Source organism: Moschus berezovskii, chromosome 9, assembly GCF_049115385.1.
Source record: "Moschus berezovskii isolate FMDL1 chromosome 9, NW_MosBer_1.0, whole genome shotgun sequence".
NCBI classification, from domain to species: Eukaryota; Metazoa; Chordata; class Mammalia; order Artiodactyla; family Moschidae; genus Moschus; species Moschus berezovskii.
This window is the reverse complement of record NC_142468.1, coordinates 35,366,433-35,393,582: the sequence shown is the minus strand read 5'-3', so window position 1 is coordinate 35,393,582 and position 27,150 is coordinate 35,366,433.

Sequence of the window (27,150 nt, the reverse complement as noted above, 5' to 3'; positions counted from 1 at the left end):
AACATTTAAAAAGCATTTCTTCTCTTTCATAGGGACTTTGACATTTGAAAATGAAGAGATTTATTTTACTGTAGAGGCCCAGATAGTTATGACATGAAAACCACAGTTTTCAAACATGTTGGCTAAGGTCATTGGAAAGCGCAGCATGATCAAGCAAACTTGAAGGAAACCCAACTGTTTTTCAAGTGTTTGGAACTAGAGTGGAATGAATCAAATGACAAATCTCTTTGCCCTTTTACTTTGTCATAAAAATATTAAGTGCTGAGTCTTATCATCAAAATGAACATGTCATGATACATAATTTATTTTAGCAATGGAATAATTTGCAACACTTATGAATTGGTTACACAGGACAGAAAAAGAAAAATAGCAGTGGCTTGAACAGGACAGGAGCTTATATCTATTTCAAATGAATGACATCTAAAAGCAAAGAAACTGGAGGTGCTCTGGGGGCTCCACTAAGTTAACAGAGACCCAGGCCCCTCTCAGCTCTCTGCTCTGCCCTCCCTCATGCTATGAAATGGCTTCTTGAACTCTAATCATCAAATCCTTGCTCCAGGCAGCCATACGAATGTAGGGACAGAACATTAAAGATATTCCCTTAAAGATACTGCCCAGAAGTCACATGGAACTCTATGGCCAAAATTTGGTCACATGGTCTCTCTGCACTACTTGTATAGTCTGGTAAATTTAGTCTTTCAGTTGGGTGGCAATCTGCCCAGCTGCAGAGCAAGGATTATATTACTCAGAAAAGGGAGAGAATGGATATTTGGGAGGCAGGCAGGCGACAGGGTAGCGTAGGAATTCAGAATCTAAGGTAGGAATGCTGAATTTTTTAAGATTAAAAGATGTCAAGGCTTCTTAAATTCAGTGTATTTGAAAGGAAGCTATTGAATTGTTCATGATGATGAATATTTGGGCTCTAACTTCTGTGAAAAATTTCATGTTTCAGTTTTCTCTTGTCTTGTCTTTCACAAAAGTCAAGTCTCCAAAATGCACACACAAACTAGACATTTCCATTACCCATGGCTTTTTATTCATTGCACAAGCTAGGCTATTCATATGTTTGCTCATAATGGGTATAAATCGAGATCTTAAGAGAAAAGTAAAATATGAATATGTTATTTCCTCCCTTACTCTGCATATTTTCTAGTTCTTCCCTCTTTGCCAAATGAAAACAAACCAATCATAGCTCTTAGACTCAATAAAATTTAATTTGGTTTAAACATTTTGATGATGGCAGAAAGAGGAATAATGCCATTTGGAGAAGGCAGACTTAATGTTTTGTCTCAATCACTCATTGTTTATCAACTTACCACCACCACCTCCCTCCCTCTCTGTAGCTTTCTAAACTCTAAAAGGCACTTTATGGGAAGAAAAAGTCTCTACCTGGAACTGTGAGATGATTCTGGTATTTGGCTGTTTGACTGGCTGTAAGAGAAAGAAATATCACAGACTTATAAAGACCTCCAGTCAAGATGTCAAAATAGGTTCATGCTTTGATGTATCCAAATGTAAAATGTAGCAAAAATGGCTTTATTATTATGAACCATATAAAATTGCTAATATGTGACCATTTGTCAACCAATTGGAAATTTCATATGATTCAGTCATATAGTATAAAAAGAGAGAAAAAAATCAAAATGGCATAAGCCAAGATCAAAAATAAGATAGACATGGGTTAAGACCAGATTTGGAAAAGAATCGCAAAATGAAAGCAGCTGAAATCACTAGCCTCTATGAGCTCCTGGATTCATACAGTGGTGTATAGGAGTTTAGCTCTTGTAGGGTAATGAAGGGAGAAGGCAATGGCGCCCCACTCCAGTACTCTTGCCTGGAAAATCCCATGGACGGAGGAGCCTGGTAGGCTGCAGTCCACGGGGTTGCTAAGAGTAGGACACAACTGAGCGACTTCATTTTCACTTTTCACTTTCACACATTGGAGAAGGAAATGGCAACCCACTCCAGTGTTCTTGCCTGGAGAATCCCAGGGACGGAGGAGCCTGTTGGGCTGCCGTCTATGGGGTCACACAGAGTCGGACACGACTGAAGTGACTTAGGAGCAGCAGCAGCAGGGTAATGAAGACTTGAGTGTTTCATGCATGATCCCTAAAGCATTCCTTGATCCTGAGAGGAATCTGAAAAAAACTACTTTCAATTGCCCTTTAGGGCAATGGTTCTTGATAAGCTAAGCTGTAGGTCTAGAAAGATAGGAAGACCCAGAGACAGTCTCCCAACCTGGAGCCAAACTAAGCCACTGACTAGCTAAGTAAATCTGCCCATTGTCAATATCATGTCAGGGCAGGAATACTGAATTGTTATCATATGACCATATCTAGGATCTGAGTAATGATATCCGCAAAACCACTGTACAAGGAAAACTGAGCACAGGAGAAAGAGAAAGACAATCACTGAAAATTGACTTGCCAAGTCAAATTCCAAAATACATAAGGAAATTTAATGCTAACAAAGATAGCCAACCTTAAAATTTTTAATGCGAAGTTATTTTAGAGAAAATTGATCTTTTAAATAAAAATTTGATCAAAGACTTCAAACCATGAAAGAAAGCCAAAAATAAGTATTATAAGAATGGGAGAAGAAAGAAACTTTCAAAATTAAAAAATAGTCACCGAAATAAACACTTAATAGATGCAATTTACTATAGATTGGAAAGAGTGAAGAAGAGACAATGCACTGGCAATTTCATCTAGAACTTAGAGACAGAGGTTGTGACAGAAAGTTAAAGGTTATAGGATAAACTAAAATTCTCCAACACGTGTTTAATAGAAGTTCTCGAAAAAGAAAAGAGAAAGAATAATGGAGAGTACTTGCTTTAAAACATAGTAACTTTGACTTCCAGTTAAAAATGAATATACTGCTGCTGCTTGTTAGGACTACCAAAATGACAATAAAAGCATTAAAAGGGTGCAAATCTGCAAAGTTACAGACGGGAGAAAAGAAAACGGCACAAAATTTCAGAAGTTGAAAAGTAAATAAATAAACGACAACATATTTGGCAGATGGGAGTTTATTAAATCTGATTTCAAAAGGGAGAAGTCAACAATAAGCTAATTTGCACCTCAAAATATAAGAATGGTTCATAAATTTGAAGATTGGTTGGCTCTAAAAGGAGAATTAGTTGAAAGTCTTCATAAGAAGATCCCCCACTGAAATCTGCAAGCTGTAAGGCCAAAAATCCAACCAATCAAACAAACAAAAACAAAACAAAAAGAAAAAAGATCCCTTCTCTCACCAGGTACAGCCAGGTTATCACCTCTCCTCACTCCCTAGAAGAAGACTGGCATTTTTCCTTTTGAAGACATTTACCAAAACTTTCTGGAATTAGGGGAAAGTGGTATTGATGAAACTTCAATTCCAAGTACTGAATAAAAATTTCTAGACTGAAAAAATCCACTAATTTCTACCTCCTGTCAAAATAAAAAGTCCCATGTCAATCTGCGTTACTTTGAAATTTCTAATGTAATCACACACTATTTTTTTAAGTTGAAGTATAAAGTATTAGGAATAATAAGACTTCCCTGGTGGCTCAGATGGTAAAACATCTGTCTACAGTGTGGGAGACCTGGGTTCAATCCCTGGGTCAGGAAGATCTCCTGGAGAAGGAAATGGCAGCCCACTCCAGTATTCTTGCCTGGAGAATTCCATGGACAGAGGAGCCCAGCAGGCTACAGTCCATGGAGTCGCAAGAGTTGGACATGACTTAGTGACCAAACCACCGCCATTATCTAGGCAGACTCTGGGGCCAGTCTACCTGAATTCAAGTCCCAATTGTGTCACTTATTAGCTCTGTGACCTTGAACAAGTAGTCAACGTCTTTGGGTTTCCTTTTTCAAATGTGAATTAAGAATACTAGTAAAACTTACCTTACAGGGTCGTTTTAAGGTTTGAACAGGTTAATATATTTAAGCTCATAAACCCATCCCTGGCATACAGTAACTTTCTCTTCAAGTATTTAAGCAAAGCACCAAATAAGGTAGATGGAAAAGAAAGAAATTTACTACAGTGTAGGCCCCAGTTGTGTTCATTCCTTGGACCTGTTGTCTGCCCCCTCCCCCATCACATGATGATCTACCATCAAAATTATTTCAAGCCATATATTAGGTGGCAATTCCTCCTTTGTTCCTGTTGAAAGCAAAGAATTGGAAGCCAGCTGACTTGAGGAAGGAATTGTCACCCAATCATCAAAATCATTTACTTTTTCAGTCCCTACACTAATGTCTCTAACTTTTCTTCGATTGGTGACCCTGAAGTTTTTATACCCCTAGAGCATCCTAGTAAAGCTCTAAATGAAAAAGTGATAAGGCTTCTCTTTGCTCCAGTGGCAAAGGCAGATTGTGAAATGGATTATTTTTCATATTAGCAAAAATGCTGCTGTTTGCTCCAGGGCTGGGGGCTTAGCCGAGTCCTGGCCTCCCAAGAAGGTCAGGTATAAATAAGAGTTTACCTCAAAGTCAAATATCTTCACATTGGCCCCAGAGAACTCCTTGGGTAAGTGCCCTGGACAGTCTTATGACTCCCAGTGTCAGGCTGTCCTGTCGGAAGTCTGCTGGGAGCCGCAGCCAGGGATTCAGGTCAGTCTACCCCAAGGGAAATGGGAGTAACCTAATTTCTCAGTAGCCTGGAGAGTTTATATACCAACAATCTGATGCAAAGAACTGACTCATTGGAAAAAACCCTGATACTGGGAAAGATTGAAGGCAGGAGGAGAAGGGGATGACAGAGGATGAAATGGTTGGATGTTATCACCGACTTGATGGACATGAGTTTGAGCAAGTTTCAGGAGTTGCTGATGGACAGGGAAGCCTGGTGTGCTGCCATCCATGGGGTCACAAAGAGTCAGACACGACTGAGAGACTGAACTGAACTGAGTCTGGCCTGCAGTTTGGAGCAGGAGGAGCCAAAGCAAGAAGCCACTTTCTCCAGATCCAGGAAAATGGGATGCTCCTCAGAAAGAGGAGTCAGGTAGACTTGACTCCTAAACCAGGTACAGTCAAACCCACCTCCCATCCCCCACCCCCCACCCCCTGCTGCTACCTGTAAGAGGACTTTTCCTCTGACTCTTCCTTTCTCAGTAGGAGAGGAGCTTTGACATATTAGCAAAAATGCTGCTGTTTGCTCCAGGGCTGGGAGCTTAGCCAAGTCCTGGGCTCACAGGATGAGCGCCCTAGGATAGCTGACAAACTTCTGAATTTAGGAGAGCTAATCTGACATTGGCCAATGCTCTCCTGGTGAGACCCTCAGGTTCTGGGGTCACCCCCTGGAGCTTCATGAAGCCCAGAAGGGAAATCCCCGCTGTGGTGAAGGAGTCAGCGGCCTGGACCAATCGGTGGGTTTGCATCAGAGATGTGGCTTTTCCCATTCACCTATTAAAGGAAAATTCTCAAAGACACAAACCTTCTTTTTGTATTATCTGGAAATAGGATTTTATCCCTACACGTATTTTTACACCTACAAGTGAATGCAGTTGAACAGCCAGATATTTTTTTAAATTATGAGTTATGTTTAAAATTCCAGATCAGATCCTGCCAGAAAGTACGTCTTTGCCTTCATGAGGTGTGGGTGGGTATATGCAGGGTGTACGCACACATGGCCCATGCAGTCAGGTGCCCATTTGGGGGTCTTATTACCCAAGTAACACATCTAACCTGTTTCCAACCTCATGTCAGTAACACACACCAAATACCCATTCTGAATCACCTGATACAGGGTGCTCTTAGGTTATTAAGTTATATGTTGCCCTCTTGGAGGGAAGGGGACTGGTGAGTGGGCAGGGAAGAAGTGCACAGAGAATCAGGAAATCTGTTGAAATTCAGTGTAGATGTGAGAGGATTTGTTTAAGCTCCACAGGCTTTAATTTTATAAAGGCATTCTGTAATCAAAAGCCAAGATTTAGAGAATGGCTAAAACTTTACCATAGAGAGAACCAATAAGAAAAGATAAAAGAAAATATATAAAGTTAGACTTCAAAAGGCCCTAGAAATTATTTATAGAAACAGCACCAGGCAATGAGAGATGACAAAATTATTTTCTAATGTTAGAGGGGCTGGTATCAGGAGTGAACTTTCCATCTGATTAAAATTAATTATTGCTGGCATTAAATCCAGTTGGAATCACCCAGCACGATTTATCTTCTATCTCATGCTGCTACCCATATGCCCAGCATTGTGGAGCAGAAACATTCTCTTTCAATCTGATAAACAGTACTTTGTAAATATTTAGAGATGGGAGCTCTGGATCGCGGAACAATTCTGACAGGGAACATGTGCAAAGGAGCTGGTTATTCATGTTCCTGACAGAGACTCTGAGGTGTGGGGCTGCAAAGCATTTGTGAAGCCAGGTAGGTTTTTCCCAAAAGTCTTGTTCAGAATTAACGGCACTTGGAGGAGTGTGGCTGGGCACTCCAGCATAAGCTGTGCTTTCCAGAAGTGCACACGCCACCTTGGAATAAGACATTTTGCTGTCTGGCTACTGCTGTATACGTTTTGATAAACTGCCCTGTTTATTAAGTCAGCTTTTTCTGGAACACTTGATTCACGAAAGAAACCGTACCCAGTGTGACCTTATTTGGAAGGGGGTCTTTACAGAGGTAAACAAGTTAAAATGAGGTCATTAGGGTGGGTCCTCATCCAGTATGGACGGTGTCCTTATAAAGGAGGGAAATGTGGGTACAGAGACACGTGCAGAGGAAGTCCGTGTGAAGACGCAGAGAGAAGAGAGCTGTCTACATGCCGAGGAGAGAGGCCTGGAACAGCCCCGCCTCACAACCCCCAGACAGAACCAACCTTGCCACAGCCTTAATCTCAGACTCTGGTCTCCAGAGTCTCCAGAGGATGATACATTTTTGTTGTTTCCGCGCCCCACTCTGTGGTACTTTGTTTTACAAAAGGCTTAGCAAACCAACAGAGAAGGAAACCATACCCAGTGCTCTTTGGGGGCTTCTATTTGGGGAATCTGAGATCCCTAAGAGACACAGGCCTTCTATGTCCCTCTCCAGGTGGGAGCAGCATGGAGGAAATCCTGTTCCTTCTTCCCTCCTGTGAGAGCAACTCATGGGATCCCTGACTGTGCATGGCCCAGCCACTGTGTCTTGCTGTCTCTGAGACTGTCAAGTCCTAAGACCCAGCCTCCATTTTTGTCCACCCTGCTTCCTTGTAGCAAGTAGCCCAAGCCAGGCTGCACATCCCTGAAGTGGAACTACTACCTTCCTCTGAGGCTTTCCTTGGGCTCCAGTCAAGGAAAAGAGTAAGAGGGCCAGGATCAGTCTCATGCTCAAGTTGGCTCTGTGTCCAGCATCTGCAGAGACAAAAGTCAGTAGCTTGATTTCGGTTGCCTCAGTCCTGCATGAGGATACTCTGTGGGCCAAGACTCTGGGATTCTGCATAAATTCCTTAAAGTTTACTTGTTTAAATATTACTTTGTGGGGTTCTCTGACTCTTGGTGACTAGCCATGGGCTGTCTGCTCTCCCTGCTTGTTTCTGTGCAGTGTGCTCTCCCTCCCTTCCCCCATCAACCCTGCAGGCTATGGAAACTTCTCAGTTCAGTTCAGTTCAGTCACTTAGTCGTGTCCGACTCTTTGCGACCCCATGAACCACAGCACGCCAGGCCTCCCTGTCCATCACCAACTCCCAGAGTTCACTCAAACTCATGTCCATCGAGTCAGTAATGCCATCCAGCCATCTCATTCTCTGCCGTCCCCGTCTCCTCCTACCCCCAATCCCTCCTAGCATCAGACTCTTTTCCAGTGAGTCAACTCGTCGCATGAGGTGGCCAAAGTATTGGAGTTCCAACTTTAGCATCAGTCCTTCCAATGAACACCCAGGATTGATCTCTTTTAGAATGGACTGGTTGGATTTCCTTGCAGTCCAAGGGACTCTCAAGAGTCTTCTCCAACACCACAGTTCAAAAGCATCAATTCTTCGGCGATCAGCTTTCTTCACAGTCCAACTCTCACATCCATACATGACCACGGGAAAAACCATAGCCTTGACTATACGAACCTTGGTTGGCAAAGTAATGTCTCTACTTTTTAATATGCTATCTAGGCTGGTCATAACTTTCCTTCCAAGGAGCAAGCGTCTTTTAATTTCATGGCTGCAATCAGCATCCGAAGTGATTTTGGAGCCCCAAAAAATAAAGTCTGACACTGTTTCCACTGTTTCTCCATCTATTTCCCATGAAGTGATGGGACCAGATGCCATGATCTTTGTTTTCTGAATGTTGAGCTTCAAGCCAACCTTTTCACTCTCCTCTTTCACTTTGGAAACTTCTCCGTTCCGTTCCATTCAGTCGCTCAGTCATGTCCGACTCTTTGCGACCCCGTGGACTGTAGCCTACCAGGCTTCTCCGTCCATGGGATTCTCCAGGCAAGAATACTGGAATGGGTTACCATTTCCTTCTCCAGGGGATCTTCCCGACCCAGGGATCGAACCCAGGTATCCCGCATTGGAGGCAGACGCTTTAACCTCTGAGCCACCAGGGAAGCCCAAAGGAACATAAATTTTGGGGTGGCCAAAAAGTTCAGGTTTTTCTGGATGATGCAACAGAAAACCTGAACGAACATTTCGGCCAACCAATAGCTGTAATTGCAACATTCAGTTACCAATTGGATCCAAGTTGGAGTTTTCTCTTCATGCAAAGAGTCAGATACACCGAGCAACTAAGCACACACACACAGACATTTGACATCGCTCCCAAATTGAGGAAACTTGCTAGATTAGTGTCCCCTCTGTAATCGTTGACAGTATTTCAAGACGTCTACAGAAAAATCATTCTTACACAATTTCTAGGTCATTTCTGATGGACTTTTTTTTAAAATTAAGGAACACGTTGCCTGTCCTGTGGATATTCTGCCCCATTCTATAGTCTGTAGTTTTAAACTTAGCACCTGTCAGGAGCAAGGATGAACATCTTAGAACACCAATTGAGAGCTTACCTGATCATTGTTTAAGATTATTTCTAAATCTTCAATGTATCTCCCTATATGTTTACCATGTGTAATTTATTAGGGTGGAAGAGTTTCTACTCAGCCAAGTCAGGGATTAAATGAACTATGCTGAAAACAATGTCAATTGTCATTAGAAACAAAGAGCAAAGGGGAGAAATAAGAGAGAAATGTAGGGCAAGGAAGCAAATTCATTTTTATTAACGTGCCCAGAAAAGATTCTCTAAGGAGTTAGGGAGACTGCTTTGCTTGTTGCTTTGAAACTGTGGATCAGAGCCCAGACATGTAATCAGAGGATGTGGGAGTGAGGGAGGAGAAGGATGTTAGCAGACTTGGGAGATGGAGAGACAAAGAAGTAGAGGACATTAAGTGTCTGTATTTATTAATATTTTCTCCTGATTTAACATGCACAGACAAAACCAAATACCAGGACTTTTCCAAACAGTCACCAATTCCTATAACTAAATACTAGACTTAATGGTATTTTAAAATAGCATTTATTTAGATTACAGGTCCATGGCTCTTTATCCTCTATCAAGAATACTTTACATAGAAAAATTTGGGTTTCACCAGTTATGTACCTAGCTGATACAGGTTAACAGCTTCCGAATGGAAACAGTGGATGGTTTGGGAAAGAGCAGTTTCAGCTTTTTCCACTAACTGGTGAGAAGGAAACATTGTTTACCTTTGAATAGCAAAAGAATCCATGCCTAGAGAAGGGATACAGTTCAGAGCTGTTATTAGAGGCTGGGTTCCCCTCAGTTCAATTGCTTATCATGTCCGATGTCCCATGGACTGCAGCACGCCAGGCTTCCCTGTCCATCACCAACTCCCAGAGCTTACTCAAACTCATGTCCACTGAGTCGGTAATGCCATCCAAACATCTCATCCTCTGTCGTCCCCTTCTTCTCCCGATTTTAATCTTTCCCAGCATCAGGGTCTTTTCCAATGAGTCAGTTCTTCCCATCAGGTGACCAAAGTATTGGAGTTTCAGTTTCTGCATCAGTCTTTCCAATGAATATTCAGCACTGATTTCCTTTGGGATTGACTGGTTGGATCTTGCAGTCCAAGGGACTCTCAAGAGTCTTCTCCAACACCACAGTTTAAAAGCATCAATTCTTTGGTGCTCAGCTTTCTTTATAGTACAACTCTCACATCCATACACAACTACTGGAAAAACCATAGCTTTGACAAGATGGAGCTTCGTTGGCAAAATAATGTCTCTGCTTTTTAATATGCTGTCTAGGTTGGTCATAGCTTTTCTTCCAAGGAGCAAGCGTCTTTTAATTTCATGGCTGCAGTCACCATCTGCAGTGATTTTGGAGCCCCCCCAAAATAAAATCTCTCACTGTTTCCCCATCTTTTTACCATGAAATGATGGGACTGGATGCCATCATCTTAGTTTTCTGAATACTGAGTTTTAAGCCAACTTTTTCACTCTCCTCTTTCACTTTCATCAAGAGGCTGTTTAGTTCTTTGCTTTCTGCCATAAGGGTGGTGTCATCTGCATATCTAAGGTTATTGATATTTCTCCCCACAATCTTGATTCCAGCTTGTGCTTCATCCAGCACAGCATTTTGCATGATGTATTCTGCATATAAGTTAAATAAGCAGGGTGACCATATACAGCCTTGACGTACTCCTTTTCCTATTTGGAACCAGTCTCTTGTTCCATGTCCAGTTCTAATTGTTGCTTCTTGTCCTGCATACAGATTTCTCAGGAGGCAAGTAATGTGGTCTGGTATTCCCATCTCTTTTAGAATTTTCCACAGTTTGTTGTGATCCACACAAAGGCTTTGGCATAATCAAATAAAGCAGAAGTAGATGTTTTTCTGGAACTCTCTTGCTTTTTTGATGATCCAATGACTTCTGATCCAAGAGGCTGGGTGCACAATTCATTTCTGATGTGGGTATGCATTTTCTGGTTTTAACCATGGTGGCCAACAAGAAAAGTAGAGGGATACTGGATGAGCCTATGCTCACCCTGATTCCTTCTGAAGAATATGGCAAGGTAAGGTGTGGAAACTGAGGAAGAGCGGCTGCTTTTTCCATCACTGCCACCTGAAGAGAACATCTCAGGGGGTGAGGGTTGATGCATGATGACAAATTAAACCTGCTGTTCCAGCGTAAATGAAGCCAATACCTGTTGAGAAGTATTGCAGACTCTTAAGAAGCAGATATGAGCAATTCTTGTTGAGAGCTTCAGCACCACCCCAAAGCTATGGCTGTTAACATCATCTTTAGTGCTTTTTGAGAAGTGCCTAAAGGATCCCATCTTCCTAGGGGCAAAAAGTATGTCTCATCTTTACGATTTTGTACCATGGTTTATTGGAATGTTACCCACTTTCCTTTCATTTTACTCATTTTTATTGCTGCTAAGGATTCTATTAAGTTTCATCTTTTTCCCCATGAAATTTCTTGACACACCCCGGCAATGATGTGGATGTAAAACTTAGTGCTTATATTACCCATGGTTGGTATGAGTTTTGCTCCATTACAATACTGGATTGAAAAAAACACTGATTAATGAATTCATCCACACTGCTGCAAATGTCGGTACTTCATTCTTTTTATGGCTGAGTAGTATTTCATTATATAAACCACATCTTCTTAATCCAATCATCTGTTGATGCACACTTGGGTTGTTCCCAGGTCTTGGCTGTTATAATTAGTGCTGCTAGGAATGCTGTGATGCATGTATCTTTTCCAATTAATGTTTTCATTTTTTTCATATATATACCCAGGAGTGGGGTTGCTGGATCATATGGTGACTCTGTTTTTAGTTTTAAGGAACCTTCATACTGCTTTCCACAGTGGCTGCACCAATTTACATTCCCACCAACAGGGTAGGAGGGTTCCCTTTTCTCCACACCCTCCCCAGTGTTTATTGTTTGTAGATTTTTTGATGGTGGCCATTCTAACTAGTGTGAGGTGATACCTCAGTGCAGTTTTGATTTGCATTTCTCTAATAATTAATGATGTTGAACATCTCTTCATATGCCTGTTAGCCATCTGTATGTCTCTTGGAAAAATGTCTATTTAGATCTTCTGCCCATATTTTGATTGGGCATCACTTTATTTTTTATATTAAATCAAATGACTTGGAATCCCACTGACCAGGATAACACACAGAAAATCAACCCAGTTCTTACTGGAATTTTCCACCAGCGCCGCTACTCAAAGGCCCCAGAAGCCCTACAAATTTAATGTAATCTGTCTTTTGTCCTCAGTGGGTAATGCTGAGGTGCTTCTTATTCAGACCCACATGGTCTTTTGATAACAATCAGCCTGGAAAAGAAGGAGGCATAACTTTGTATCATGTCACTCCAATCAGTTGCTGGCAATTCCTAGAGGGTAATTGAGCTGTGAGACTTCATCAGCCAACACTAGAAATTTGAAGAAGCGAGTTTCCAAAATCCTGAAAGTGGGATCCGGGTGACATCACTGCATCCACTATGCCACACAAAAGTGACAACCATTCATATGACTTGATAGGAGATGACATAAGCCCTGCTGTTGTTGTTCAGTTGTTGTCATATCTAACTCTTTGTGACCCCATGGACTGCAGTGTGCCAGGCTTCTCTGTCCTTTACCGTTTTCTAGAGTTTGCTCAAACTCATGTCCATTGTGTCGATGATGCCATCCAACCATCTCATCTTCTGTATCCTCCTTCTCCTCCTGCCTTCAGTTTCTCCCAGCAGCAGGGTCTTTCCCAATGAGTCATTTCTTTGGATCAGGTGGCCAAAGTATTGGAGCTTCAGTTTCAGCATCAGTCCTTCCAAAGAATATTCAGGGTTGATTTCCTTTAGAATGGACTGGTTTGATCTCCTTGAAGTCCAAGGGACTCTCAAGAGTCTTCTCCAGTGTCACAATTCAAAATCATGTATTCTTTGGCTCTCAGCCTTCTTTATGGTCCAACTCTCACTTCCGTACGTGACTACTGGAAAATCCATTGCTTTGACTATATAGACCTTTGTCCGCAAAGTGATGTCTCTTCTTTTTATTACACTGTCTTGGTTTGTCACTGCTTTCCTTCCAGGGAGCAAACGCTTCTTAATTTCATGGCTGCAGTCACCATCCACAGTGATTTTGGAGCCCAAGAAAATAAAATCTGTCACTGTTTCTAATTTTCCCCCCAACTATTTGCATGAAGTAATGGGACTGGATGCCATGATCTTAGTTTTTTGAATGTTGAGTTTTAAGCCAGCTTTTTCACTCTCCTCTTTAACCTTCATCAAGAGGCTCTTTAATTCATCTTCACTTTCTGCCATTATGTTGGTGTCATCTACATACATGAGGCTGTTGATATGTCTCCCAGCAATCTTGATTCCAGCTTGGGATTCATCCATCCTGGCATTTCGCATAATGTACTCTGCATAGAAGTTAAATAAGCAGGGTGATGATCTACAGCCTTGACAAGCTCCTTTCTCAATTTTGAACTAGTTCATTGTTCCATGTCTGGTTCTGACTTTGCTTCTTGACCTGCACACAGGTTTCTCAGGAGACAGGTAAGGTGGTGTGGCATTCCCATCTCTAAGAATTTTCCACAATTTGTTGTGACCCACATAGTCAAATGCTTTAGCATAGTCAGTGAAGCAAAATTAGATATTTTTCTGGAATTTCCTTGCTTTCTCTATGATCCAATGGATATTGGCCATTTGATCTCTGGTTTCTCTACCTTTTCTAAATCCAGCTTGTACATCTGAAAGTTCTTGGTTCACATAATGACTAGAAAAGAGTTACCTCGATCTGCTTTTAATAGAACATTCACGGACTACCCCTGTTGCTTTAATTAAACAGGCTCCCAAGCCACTAGAGCCAAAGCAAGAGTTCATCCGTCTCTTGCTTACTGAATTTGCCTTGATTCTCCATGGACAAGAAAGGAGGGGTGGGTGCTGATGGTGTCAATTATGTGGACAATGAAACTCATGGGATAGTCCGCTTTGCCATCAGATCTATACTCAAAATGAGAAAGTGGAAGGGTTCTGCCTCTATGCTGGGAACTTGTGCACATCTTACTCCCTCATGGTGTCACGATATAGTGCATTTGTTTCAAATCTGATTAAAATCCAGGAGTAAACAATGCATATTAATTGATCCACGCATTTCACTGAACAATAAATTTGAGTCCTTGGATTGATTTTCCAGAGCAAGCCAATAAAGTGAGTAAACCATGCATTATTTATCACTGGTCATCCACTGTATGTTTAAGTCACCAGAACTGGCGCGCTTTCTGTGGGAAAGCAGCAGGCTTGTTTGGGAGAGATCAGGATACAGCATCAGATTTTTATTCTGATTCTTTCAAAACTTGACAGAAAGGCCATACACAGCTCTCTGTCTTCTTTCTTGTCAGGTGAGTACACACATGTACAAGGAAAGACAGTCCATCTGTAACCTTAGAAAGAAGACAATAGACCATGAAACCAAGAATATTTTTACCAGTTGGATGAGTCATTTTCCCCATGAGGTTAATTATCATTAATGACTTTAATTAAGGAAGCATGCGAAGTATTTGTCTTGAAAAGTGTGGATCCGTGTGGTTTGCACTATTGGATTTTCGCTCTCTGCTGTGATTGCGCTCTTTCAAAACACTCTATTAATGTTAAATCTCTTTGGTGCTATATGCTAAGTTGTGATGCCTGAGGGCATATTTACAGTGACATTGACCAGGTTTAGCCTGACATTTAACAAACTCTGGAGGTAGAATTATCCTTGTTCACTGGAGGCTTCCAAGTTGGAATTTGTAAGATAAATGAGTCTGTTGCATCTATTCTCTAGCAATTAACTGATAATTGGGGCATTTAATCAGAACACTGACTTAAAGGACTCTAGCCTGATTAGATGCTGTTGGTGAGAAAAACAGATTCAACTACTTGTTCATCTCATTCCAGTACTACATTCACACCCTAAATCCAGATCAAGCCCAAATCTAGCCTATGAATATTTTACAGGAAAATGGATACTTTGCCAACAAACATCCATCTAGTCAAAGCTATGGTTTTTCCAGTAGTCATGTACGGATGTGAGAGTTGGACTACAAAGAAAACTGAGTGCCGAAGAATTGATACTTTTGAACTGTGGTGTTGGAGAAGACTCCTGAGAGTCCCTTGGCCTGCAGGGAGATCCAGCCAGTCCATCCTAAAGGAAATCAGTCTTGAATATTCATTGGAAGGACTGATGCTGAAGCTGAAACTCCAATACTTTGGTCACCTGATACGAAGAACTGACTCATTAGAAAAGACTCATGCTGGGAAAGATTGAAGGCGGGAGGAGAAGGGGACGACAAAGGATGAGATGGTTGGATGGCATCACTGACTCAATGGACATGAGTTTGAGTAAGCTCTGGGAGTTGGTGATAGACAGGGAAGCCTGTCGAGCTGCAGTCCATGGGGTCACAAAGAGTCAGACATGACTGAGGGACTGAACTGAACTGAGATGGCAGATAGGCTGGTTTGGAGGACTTGAGATATCTTAAGTTGCTTAAAACCAACGATAAAAAGAAAAATCTTAAAAGCAGCTAAAGTAAAAAAAAACATATCTTTTCAGAAAATCAAAGACTAAAAATTACAACAGATTTAGTCACCAGAAATGGTGCAAGCCAGGCAAAAATGGAGCATCATCTTTGAAGTACTAAAAATAAATACCGTACATCTAGAATTCTTTAGCCAACAAAAATATTTATCAGAAGCAAAGGTGAATTGGAGACTTTCAAGCATATAAAAGCTAAGAATTGCACCACAGGTCAGTGTTTCCATAAATGCTGAAGGAAGTTCTGGCAGAAGAAAACCAAAACCAGATGGAAATCTGAATTTATACGAAGGTATGAAGCACACCTGTAAATGCACCAAATTTTTTTCATTTTTTAATTATTTTAAATGATAACTGACCATCTAAGACCAGAATCATAATTAATGTATTGTGAGATTTATAACATATGTAGAAGTAAAATGTATGAGAACAAATAACACCCAAAGGCCTGGAGGGGGAAATGGTAGTAAGTTGGTGTAAGGTTCTTATGCTCGACAGGAAGAGGTATGCTTTCACTTGAAGTTGAACTGTGACTAATTAAAGATATGTATTATAATCCCTAAAGGGGCCACTAAAATAGCACAACAAAATAAGCCAACAAATCTAACTAACTAAATAAATAACATAAATAAAAACTGCAAAGGAAGAAGTAAAATTGCATTTGTAGACAATATGATTATGTATGGAGAAAAATCCACAAAATCATCAAACTACTAAGGTGAATAGTTAAAATAATTATGCTTCTTCATATTAGCAATGCATAATTATATAGTGAAAATATTATGACATTTAAAAAAATATTAAATACTTGGAAATAAATTTGACAAAAGATGCAAGACCTGTATTGAAACTAAAAGAGGAAAATTACTGAAAGACACTAAAAAAGATCTAAATATGAAAGAAAAATTCAATAGCCTGGACATCATCAAAATTAAAACTTCTGTTTTTTGAAAGACAACCTAAGAGAATGAAATGACAATTCATGAACTGAGAGAAAATATTTGAAAATTGTATATTTGATATAAGACTTATATCTAGAATATACATTAAAAAAATTTTTTTAAAAAACACTCAAGAGCAAAAGTAAGAACACCAGCAATTTGTACAATGGCCATAAGATTTGAATAGGCACTTCATCAGAGAAGAAAAGATGAATGGTAAATAAGTACATGAAAGGACTCAACATCATGAGTCAATAGGGAAATGAAAATTGAAACCACAGTGTGATACCACCATATACCTATTAGAATGGCTAAAATTAAAAAGACTTACTGCCAATTGTGGGCAAGAATATGGAATAGTTAAAATGTACATCTATTGCTGGTATAAATGTAAAATGATACAACCACTTTCAGAAAACACTTTGTCAGTTTCTTAAAAGCATGCACTTACCACACAATCCAGTCCATTCTAAAGGAGATCAATCCTGGGTGTTCACTGGAAGGACTGATGCTAAAGCTGAAACTCCAATACTTTGGCCACCTCATGCGACGAGTTGACTCACTGGAAAAGACTCTGATGCTGGGAAGGATTGGGGGTGGGAGGAGAGGGGGACAACAGAGAATGAGGTGGCTGGATGGCATCACCGACTCGATGGACATGAGTTTGAGTGAACTCCAGGAGTTGGTGATGGACAGGGAGGCCTGGCGTGCTGTGATTCATGGGGTCGCAAAGAGTCAGACACGACTGAGCGACTGAGCTGAACTGAACTGAACTGAACCACACAATCTAGCCATTCTATTCCTGCATATTTATCTAAAGGAAATGAATGCAAATGTCCACACAAAAACTTGTACCGAATATTCATAGTGGGTTTATTTGTAATACAAATGTAAAAGAACCCCAATGTCCACCAACATTCCATAGATGAATGAATAAACAAATTTCTGGTGTTATTAATGTAACAAATACTTTTCAGCATTAAAAACAAATACGCTATTGATATATGAAACATCATGGATGAATTTTGAGGTAAATATGCCGAGGAAAAGAAGTCATACAGAAAAAAGTATATAGTACATATGATTCCAGTTACATAAAAGTTTAGAAATTTAAAACTATCTATAGTCACAGAAAGCAAATCAGTGGTGCCTGGGGTAGGGGGAGGAGCAGGAGGGAGAGATTACAGAAAGACATGAGAAAATTTGGGAGGTGACAGACATGTTCATTATCTTGACTACAGTGATAGTTTTACAAGAGTGTAAATATGTCAAAACACTAAACTGCATACGTTTTGTTCAACTTGATATATGTCAATTATACTTCAATAAAGCTGTAAAAAGAAGGAAAAAATCAAATGAGATATAATTTCACTCTCATCAGACTTGCAAAATTCAAAAAGATCTTAACAGTATCAAGTATTGTCAAGGATTTGATTGTGCACTGCAGAAGGCAGTATAAAATTTACACAGCCTCTTTGGAAAGCAATTTGGCAATATCATGTTGAAAATGAACAGATGAACGTACTTTCAACTTTGCGTTTCTACTTTCAAGTAATTACCCTACAAAACTATTATGCATGTGCACTTTAAGTCGCATAAGGATATTCATTGCAGCATTGTTTCTGATAGAAAAAAAATGAAACAACTTGAATGTCCATCAGTAGGGGAACAATAAACATATTTACACATATATTGGCTTCCCTGGTGGCTCAGTTGGTACAGAAACTGCCTGCAATGCAGGAGACCTGGATTTAATCCCTGTGTCAGGAAGATCCCTTGGAAAGGGAAATGGCAATCCACTCCAGTATTCTTGCCTGGAAAATCCCATGGACAGAAAAGCCTAGAGAGCTACAGACCATGGGGTCACAAATGAGTCAGAAACAGCTTAGTGACTAAACACCACCACTACACCTATATTATAAAGTTTGTTTATTATACAGTATAAGCAAGTTGTGGCATTGTCATATAATGAAATACAATACAGCAGTGTTTCTTTTTTTTCCTGAGTTCATGTGAAAACTACCTGGGGATCTTTAGATATGGGGTGGGGTTTGGGGTTCTGCCTTTTGAAGAAGTCCCCTAGTGATGTTACTACTTCTGAGTCATGGTATGTCGTGTTACAAAACAGTACTGCATGAATGAACTAGAGGTATATGTATCAACATGGATAAGCCTAAAAAAGTAGAGAGGAAAAAAAGCAAATTGCCAAAAGATTTGCACAGTATGATAGCTATAGTGTAAAAAGTTTAAAAACTCAAAGCAGTATTATACATTGTCCGTGGGTATGAATGTTCATAAGACATTATTGTTAAGATTTAAAACCATGGACATGGAGGATAAGCAACAGGGAAAGCTGATTGCAGAAGAGAAGGATAGGGAACAAATAGTGCTGGAGAGGGAAAGGAGAGCCTCCATTTAACCATCATGCTCTATTTTGTTTCTTTTAAAAAAAAAAAAAAACCTGGAGATAAAATCTAAAACAGTAACATTTGTTCCTTGCTGAATGTGTATACAAATGTTTAATAGGATTCTGAGAACTTTGACATATTTTGAGCTATCAATAGCAATAAACTATTTCATAATTCAACTTCCATGTTAATAGTGCTAGAAATTGACACATTCAAAGCTGAAATAGCTATGTCACCACTGGGCCTTGAAGTCAGAGAGCCTCCCTGACACCTCACAGAAGGAGGGAGAGTCTCCTTTGGGTTAAATGTAGCATCTTGATAGGGACTTTGCACTCTCCGCTCTTAGTGGCCTTAATCTCGCTGAGCAAATGCCACTTTGTAATAAGATTTTCTTTCTTTGGACACCAGATTGTGCTCTAGTGTAGGAAGTTGATGGGATGTACATGGCTGATGAACTTCGTTATAATATGTATTTTGAACATCGGTGGTAATGCATACTTGAAGTGTAAGTGTGGGAATGGCTGTAGCATAATTGCAAAAGGTGAATTATCTTCCTTCATTCACCCTGATGTGACAAGCCCATCTAGACTCCATGACTGGCTGCTCTTCTTTAGAGACACACTGCATTAATTGGCCCCCTGAAAGGAAGGGCCCCAGAGCTGTGTGAGGAGTTAAGACAGTCACTTGGTCTGTCCCGACTGCTATCCCAGCTTCTGAGAACTCAACACTTGGACAGCTTCTTCTCCCAAGCGAATTAAGAAGGACCCAACTTCCCAGGAACCCACAGGCCATCAGATCACCCCATACTTCACTGTTAGATTGCACCAAACCCTGCCTGTATTGGTGAAAAACCTTAACCCTTTTATTTAATATGAACCTTCTTCTTTTTGATCATGGGAGGACAGCAGCTAGCATTAAATTGTGCTTGTTTTGAGCGTGTATTCTGAGTCTCTTCTTTTGTGTAGAGGAAAAAGATTGCACAGTATGTCTGACTAGAAAATGGCACAGCAATGATGAGTTGGCCTCAGAGTGTGATCCACCTTTCCACCAGTATTCTTGCCTGGAGAATCCTATGGACAGAGGAGCCTGGCAGGCTAAGTCCATGGGGTCACAAAGAGTCAGACACAACTGAGGGACCTTTCACTCACTGACAGGTTACTGTGATCAGTGTCAAGGTGAGCTGGGAATCTGCAGCCTGGGGCCCTGGCAGATCTACAGAAGTGTTTCCTCTAGCGTAGAACTTGGCTTCTTTCCCTCTAGCCACCTGTGGAGGTGGGAATCCATTGCACTTATTGTTTGGGAAATTGGAATAATGCCACTGTACCCTGAGGCCAGAGATTTTGTCACCATTCTGGCAAAGAGAAGAGAATGCTTTTGTGTATTTAGCCCAGGCAGGGGACTGGGGAAGCAGAAGAAGGGTTGTCAGTGAGGTTCACTGAGCCCCAAAGTTCCACGGTGCTTAATATACAACTTGTTCCATTTCACACAACTGAGCCCTTTTTCTACAATGACAAGTGCTATCACCTGGACTAGGTCAGAAAGATTCTGGTATAAACTGTTGGGCCATTCCTGAAACTGCTTCTCCAGTCTGGATCACTGGGCCAGATTCCCCCTTCCCTGTGATAACTTCTCTCTAAAGACGCTTTTGTCCTTCCTGGCTCCTGTTGGCTCTGGTTGGGGCCAACCGTGTCCATCAGACATGGCCATGTGGTCTGACTCCCAACAGTGAGCAGCATTCATGTCTTTTGCTTTCCCCAGGATGCTCTCAGTCCTCCTGCAAATGAGTGTTCATAGGAGGAAATGTTTAGTGGTGGAACAGAGTCCAAATCTGCTTCCCAGGGGCCTCAGGGCTCAGTTCAGTTCAGTTCAGTCACTCAGTCATGTCCGACTCTCCACGACCCCATGAATCACAGCACACCAGGCCTCCCTGTCCATAACCAAATCCCGGAGTTCACTCAAACTCATGTCCACAGAGACGGTGATGCCATCCAGCCATCTCATTCTCTGTCGTCCCCTTCTCCTCCCGCCCCCAACCTTTCCCAGCATCAGACTCTTTTCCAGTGAGTCAACTCGTCGCATGAGGTGGCCAAAGTATTGTGGTTTCAGCTTTAGCATCAGTCCTTCCAATGAACACCCAGGACTGATCTCCTTTAGAATGGACTGGTTGGATCTCCTTGCAGTACAAGGGACTCTCAAGAGTCTTCTCCAACACCACAGTTCAAAAGCATTGATTCTTCGGCGATCAGCCTTCTTCACAGTCCAGCTCTCACATCCATACATGACCACTGGAAAAACCATAGCCTTGACTAGACGGACCTTGGTTGGCAAAGTAATGTCTCTGCTTTTTAATATACTATCAAGGTTGGTCATAACTTTCCTTAGGAGTAAGCATCTTTTAATTTCATGGCTGCAATCAGGGCTCAGTTCCTGTCAAATGGGGCCTCTGTGTTACAAGCATATTGACTTTTTAAAAAAATGTCCTTCAATTTGATTATCATGAACTCTGAACTGGATGGTATTATATCTAGATATTTCAAATGAGTCTCAGTGAAAAATAAGAGAAGCAACAGTGAGTTGAGTTCAGTCCCTCAGTCGTGTTTGACTTTGTGACCTCATGGACTGCAGCACGCCAGGTTTCCCTGTCCATCAGCAACTCCTGGAACTTGTTCAAACTCATGTCCATCAAGTCGGTGATGCCATCCAACCATCTTATCCTCTGTTGCCCCCTTCTCCTCCTGCCCTCAATTTTTCCCAGCCTCAGGGTCTTTTTTAGTGAGTCAGCTCTTTGAATCAGGTGGCCAAAATATTGGAGCTTCAGCCTTAGTTCTTCCAATGAACATTCAGGACTGATTTCCTTTAGGATTAAGAAGCAGTAGTTTAGGGGAAAAGGAAATTTGTTGGTGAAGGTAAGGTGACCAAGTTCTGAAAGAGAAGAATTTAAAATGTGACCATGAAAGGTGGGCAGTTTAGGTTGTGAATCTTTGAAGAGAATCAGGCTTCCCTGGCGGCTTAGACAGTAAAGAATCTGCCTGCAATGCAGGAGACCTGGGTTCGATCCCTGGGTGGGGAAGATCCTATGGAGAAGGAAATGTCAACCCACTCCAGTATTCTTGCCTGGAGAATTCCATGGACAGAGGAGCCTGGTGGGCTACAGTTCATGGAGTCACAGAGTCGGACACGACTGAGCAAGAACACTTAACACAGTAGCCCAAGCAAAGAACTCAAAAATAGTGTGAGCTTGGACACATGGGGAGAGAGCCAGGAGACCGGCTTTCTGGAATGGAGCTCATATTGGGAGAGAATCCTAATAGGTGGGGTGAAGCCTGTCTCCAGGAGTCTTCAAGTTCAGGAGGTGTGGTAGGCCAGTGCGATTCAGTGTAGATTATTATATACAGAAAGGTCTGCCTAGTGTAAAAAATGATGTGGAGTTGATGACAGTGTTTGGAGAGTAGAGGAGAGAAAGACTGTGGGGAGAATATATTAGAAGTTACAATAGTAATTTAAGCAAGCAAAGTCTGATTTAAGGTGGGAATGGAGAAAAAAAGGACAAATCGTAGGCATTTCATAGTAACAGAGGATAATGAGGATATAAAAGTCCAAACTGATGTGAACATTGGTAGAGATGGGACAGTTCAAAAGGAGTGCCAGCCACTTTGGAAGGAAAAACAACTTCTCTTTGGGACATATTGAACTTAAGGCGACAGGACAGTTTAAAATCCAACAAAAGATAAATTGTTAAAGACTCTATTAATTTTAAAGTTGAAGTTCAGCTTTTAAGAAGAGCAATTTAAGGTTGCATTCTTTTTTACGCTAAAATGCCTGGGATTTCCATAGGTAGACATAAGTGAAATGGTCTCAGTTAGAGACCAATGGAAATTAGAAAGAAGAGGAGTCACTGACCTCTAGAATGATTATGTTAAATGTCATTAAGACCAGAAGACAGGGTTTTAACATGGAGAGAGGTGGCTTATTCATTTCTTACTCAGCCACATACCTTATACTCAGAAGTATGGATTCAACAGGTAAAAAGAGAAAAAAAATGTCTGAGGTCTCTAGGTATTGAAGGTTTGGGGTGCAATTTCAGTAAAAGAATTTACTTCTTAAAATCCCTGATTTTTTTTTCCATTCTAATGGGTATTCCATATGTATCATTTTTTTTAATTTATCTATTTTTATTGAAGAATAATTTCTTTACAGAATTTTGCTGTTTTCTGTCAAACCTCAAAATGAATCAGCCATAGGTATACATATATCCCCTCCCTTTTGAAACTCCCTCCCTATTCCACCCCTCCAGGTTGATACAGAGCCCCTGTTTGGGTTTCCTGAGACATATAGCAAATTCCCACTGGCAATCTACTTTACATATGGTAATGTAAGTTTCCAGTTTACTCTTTCCATGCATCTCACCCCCTCCTCCCCTTTTCCCATATCCATAAGTCTATTCTCTATGTTTCTTCACTGCTGCCCTGTAAATAAATTCTTCAGTACCACTTTTTTAGATTCTGTATATATGTGTTGCTGCTGCTGCTGCTAAGTCGCATCAGTCGTGTCCGACTCTGTGCGATCCCATAGACGGAAGCCCACCAGGCTCCCCCATCTCTGGGATTCTCCAGGCAAGAACACTGGAGTGGGTTGCCATTTCCTTCTCCAATGCATGAAAGTGAGAAGTGAAAGTGAAAAGTAAAAGTGAAGTCGCTCAGTCGTGTCCGACTCTTAGTGACCCCATGGATTTCAGCCCACCAGGCTCCTCCATCCATGGGATTTTCCAGGCAAGAGTACTGGAGTGGGGTGCCATTGCCTTCTCCATATATGTGTTAGAATATGGTATTTATCTTTCTCTTTCCGAGTCACTTCGCTCAGTATAATAAGTTCTAAGTTCACCCACCTCATTAGAACTGACCCAGATGCATTCCTTTTTATGGCTGAGTAATGAGCTACCCCACACCTGAGGCCAGTGCCGGCGGCCGAGAGGAGCTGCCCCACGTCCAACAGGCGGTGGCTGCGTGGGCGCAGGAGGGCCGAGAGGAGCTACTCCGCATTCAAGGTCAGGAGCGGCGGCCTTGAGGAGATACCCCTCGTCCAAGGTAAGGTACAGCGGCTGCACTTTGCTGGAGTGGCTGTGAAGAGATTTTCCACCACCAAGGTAAGAGAAACCCAAATAAGACGGTAGGTATTGCTAGGGGGCATCATAGGGCAGACAAACTGAAATCATAATCACAGGAAACTAGCCGATCTGATCACATGGACCACAGCCGAATGTGGTCCCCTGGAGAAGGGAATGGCAAACCACTTCAGTATACTTGCCTTGAGAACCCCATGAACAGTAACAAAGGGCAAAATGATAGGATACTGAATGAGGAATTCCCCAGGTCGGTAGGTGCCCAGTATGCTACTGGAGCTCAGTGGAGAAATAACTATAGAAGGAATAAAGGGATGGAGCAAAAGCAAAACCAATACCCAGTGGTGGATGTGACCAGTGATAGAAGCAAGGTCCAGTGCTGTAAAGAGCAATATTGCATAGGAACCTGGAATGTTAGGTCCATGAATCAAGGCAAATTGGAAGTGGTCAAACAGGAGATGGCAAGAGTGAACATCGACATTTTAGGAATCAGTGAATTAAAATGGACTGGAATGGGTGAATTTAACTCGGATGACCATTATATCTACTACTGTGGGCAGGAATCCCTTCAAAGAAATGGAGTAGCCATCATGGTCAACAAAAGAGTCCGAAATGCAGTACTTGGATGCAATCTTAAAAATGACAGAATGATTTCTGTTCGTGTCCAAGGCAAACCATTCAATATTACAGTAATCCAAGCCTATGCCCCAACCAGTAATGCTGAAGAAGCCGAAGTTAATCGGTTCTATGAAGACCTACAAGACCTTTTAGAACTAACACCCAAAAAAGATGTCCTTTTCATTATAAGGGACTGGAATGCAAAACACCTGGAGTAACAGAGAAATTTGGCCTTGGAGCACGGAATGAAGCAGGGCAAAGGCTAATAGAGTTTTGTCAAGAGAATGCACTGGTCATAGCAAACACCCTCTTCCAACAACACAAGAGAAGACTCTACACATGGACATCACCAGATGGTCAACACCGAAATCATGTTGATTATATTCTTTGCAACCAAAGATGGAGAAGCTGTATACAGTTAGCGAAAACAAGACCAGGAGCTGACTGTGGCTCAGATCATGAACTCCTTATTGCGAAATTCAGACTTAAATTGAAAAAAGTAGGGAAAACCACTAGACCATTCAGATATGACCTCAATCAAATCCCTTATGATTATACAGTGGAAGTGAGAAATAGATTTAAGGGACTAGATCTGATAGATAGAGTGCCTGATGAACTCTGGACGGAGGTTCATGACATTGTACAGGAGACAGGGACCAAGACCATCCCCATGGAAAAGAAATGCAAAAGAGCGAAATGGCTGTCTGAGGAGGCCTTACAAATAGCTGTGAAAAGAAGAGAGGCGAAAAGCAAAGGAGAAAAGGAAAGATATAAGCATCTGAATGCAGAGTTCCAAAGAATAGCAAGGAGAGATAAGAAAGCCTTCCTCAGTGATCAATGCAAAGAAATAGAGGAAAACAACAGAATAGGAAAAACAAGAGACCTCTTCAAGAAAATTAGAGATTCCAAGGGAACATTTCATGCAAAGATGGGCTCGATAAAGGACAGAAATGGTATGGACCTAACAGAAGCAGAAGATATTAAGAAGAGGTGGCAGGAATACACAGAAGAACTTTACAAAAAAGATCTTCACGACCAAGATAGTCACGATAACATGATCACTGACCTAGAGCCAGACATCTTGGAATGTGAAGTCAAGTGGGCCTTAGAAAGCATCACTACGAACAAAGCTAGTGGAGGTGATGGAATTCCAGTTGAGCTATTTCAAATCCTGAAAGATGATGCTGTGAAAGTGCTGCACTCAATATGCCAGCAGATTTGGAAAACTCAGCAGTGGCCACAGGACTGGAAAAGGTCAGTCTTCATTCCAATCCCAAAGAAATGCAATGCCAAAGAATGCTCAAACTACTGCACAATTGCACTCATCTCACACGCTAGTAAAGTCATGCTCAAAATTCTCCAAGCCAGGCTTCAGCAGTATGTAAACCGTGAACTCCCAGATGTTCAAGCAGGTTTTAGAAAAGGCAGAGGCACCAGAGATCAAATTGCCAACATCCGCTGGATCATGGAGAAAGCAAGAGAGTTTCAGAAAAACATCTATTTCTGCTTCATTGACTATGCCAAAGCCTTTGACTGTGTGGATCACAAGAAACTGTGGAACATTCTGAAAGAGATGGGAATCCCAGACCACCTGACCTGCCTCTTGAGAAACCTGTATGCAGGTCAGGAAGCAACAGTTAGAACTGGACATGGAACAATAGACTGGTTCCAAATAGGAAAAGGTGTACGTCAAGGTTGTATATTGTCACCTTGCTTATTTAACTTATATGCAGAGTACATCATGAGGAACGCTGGGCTGGAAGAAGCACAAGCTGGAATCAAGATTGCTGGGAGAAATATCAATAACCTCAGATATGCAGATGACACTACCCTTATGGCAGAAAGTGAAGAGGAACTCAAAAGCCTCTTGATGAAAGTGAAAGAGGAGAGGGAAAAGGTTGGCTCAACATTCAGAAAACAAAGATCCCAAAGACTGTTCTACACATCTGTGTCTCTTTTGCTGTCTCGTATACAGGGTTATCATTTGCATCTTTCTAAGTTCCATATATATGCGTTAGTATACTGTATTGGTGTTTTTCTTTCTGGCTTACTTCACTCTGTATAATAGGCTCCAGTTTCATCCACCTCATTAGAACTGATTCAAATGTATTCTTTTTAATGGCTGAATAATACTCCATTGTGTATATGTACCAAAGCTTTCTTATCCATTCGTCTGCAGATGGACATCTAGGTTGCTTCCATGTCCTGGCTATTATGAACAGTGCTGCAATGAACACTGGAGTACATGTGTCTCTTTCAATTTTGGTTTCCAGGGGGAACTCATGTACATCTGGGGTGAATTCATATCAATGTATGGCAAAACCAACCAATATAATGTAAAATAATTTGCCTCCAATAAAAAATAAATTTAAAAAAAAAAAGAAAAAAGAAAACAAAAATCATGGCATCTGGTCCCATCACTTCGTGGGAAATAGATGGGGAAAGAGTGGAAACAGTGTCAAACTTTATTTTTGGGGCTCCAAAATCACTGCGGATGCTGATTGCAGCCATGAAATTAAAAGACGCTTACTCCTTGGAAGGAAAGTTATGATCAATCTAGATAGTATATTAAAA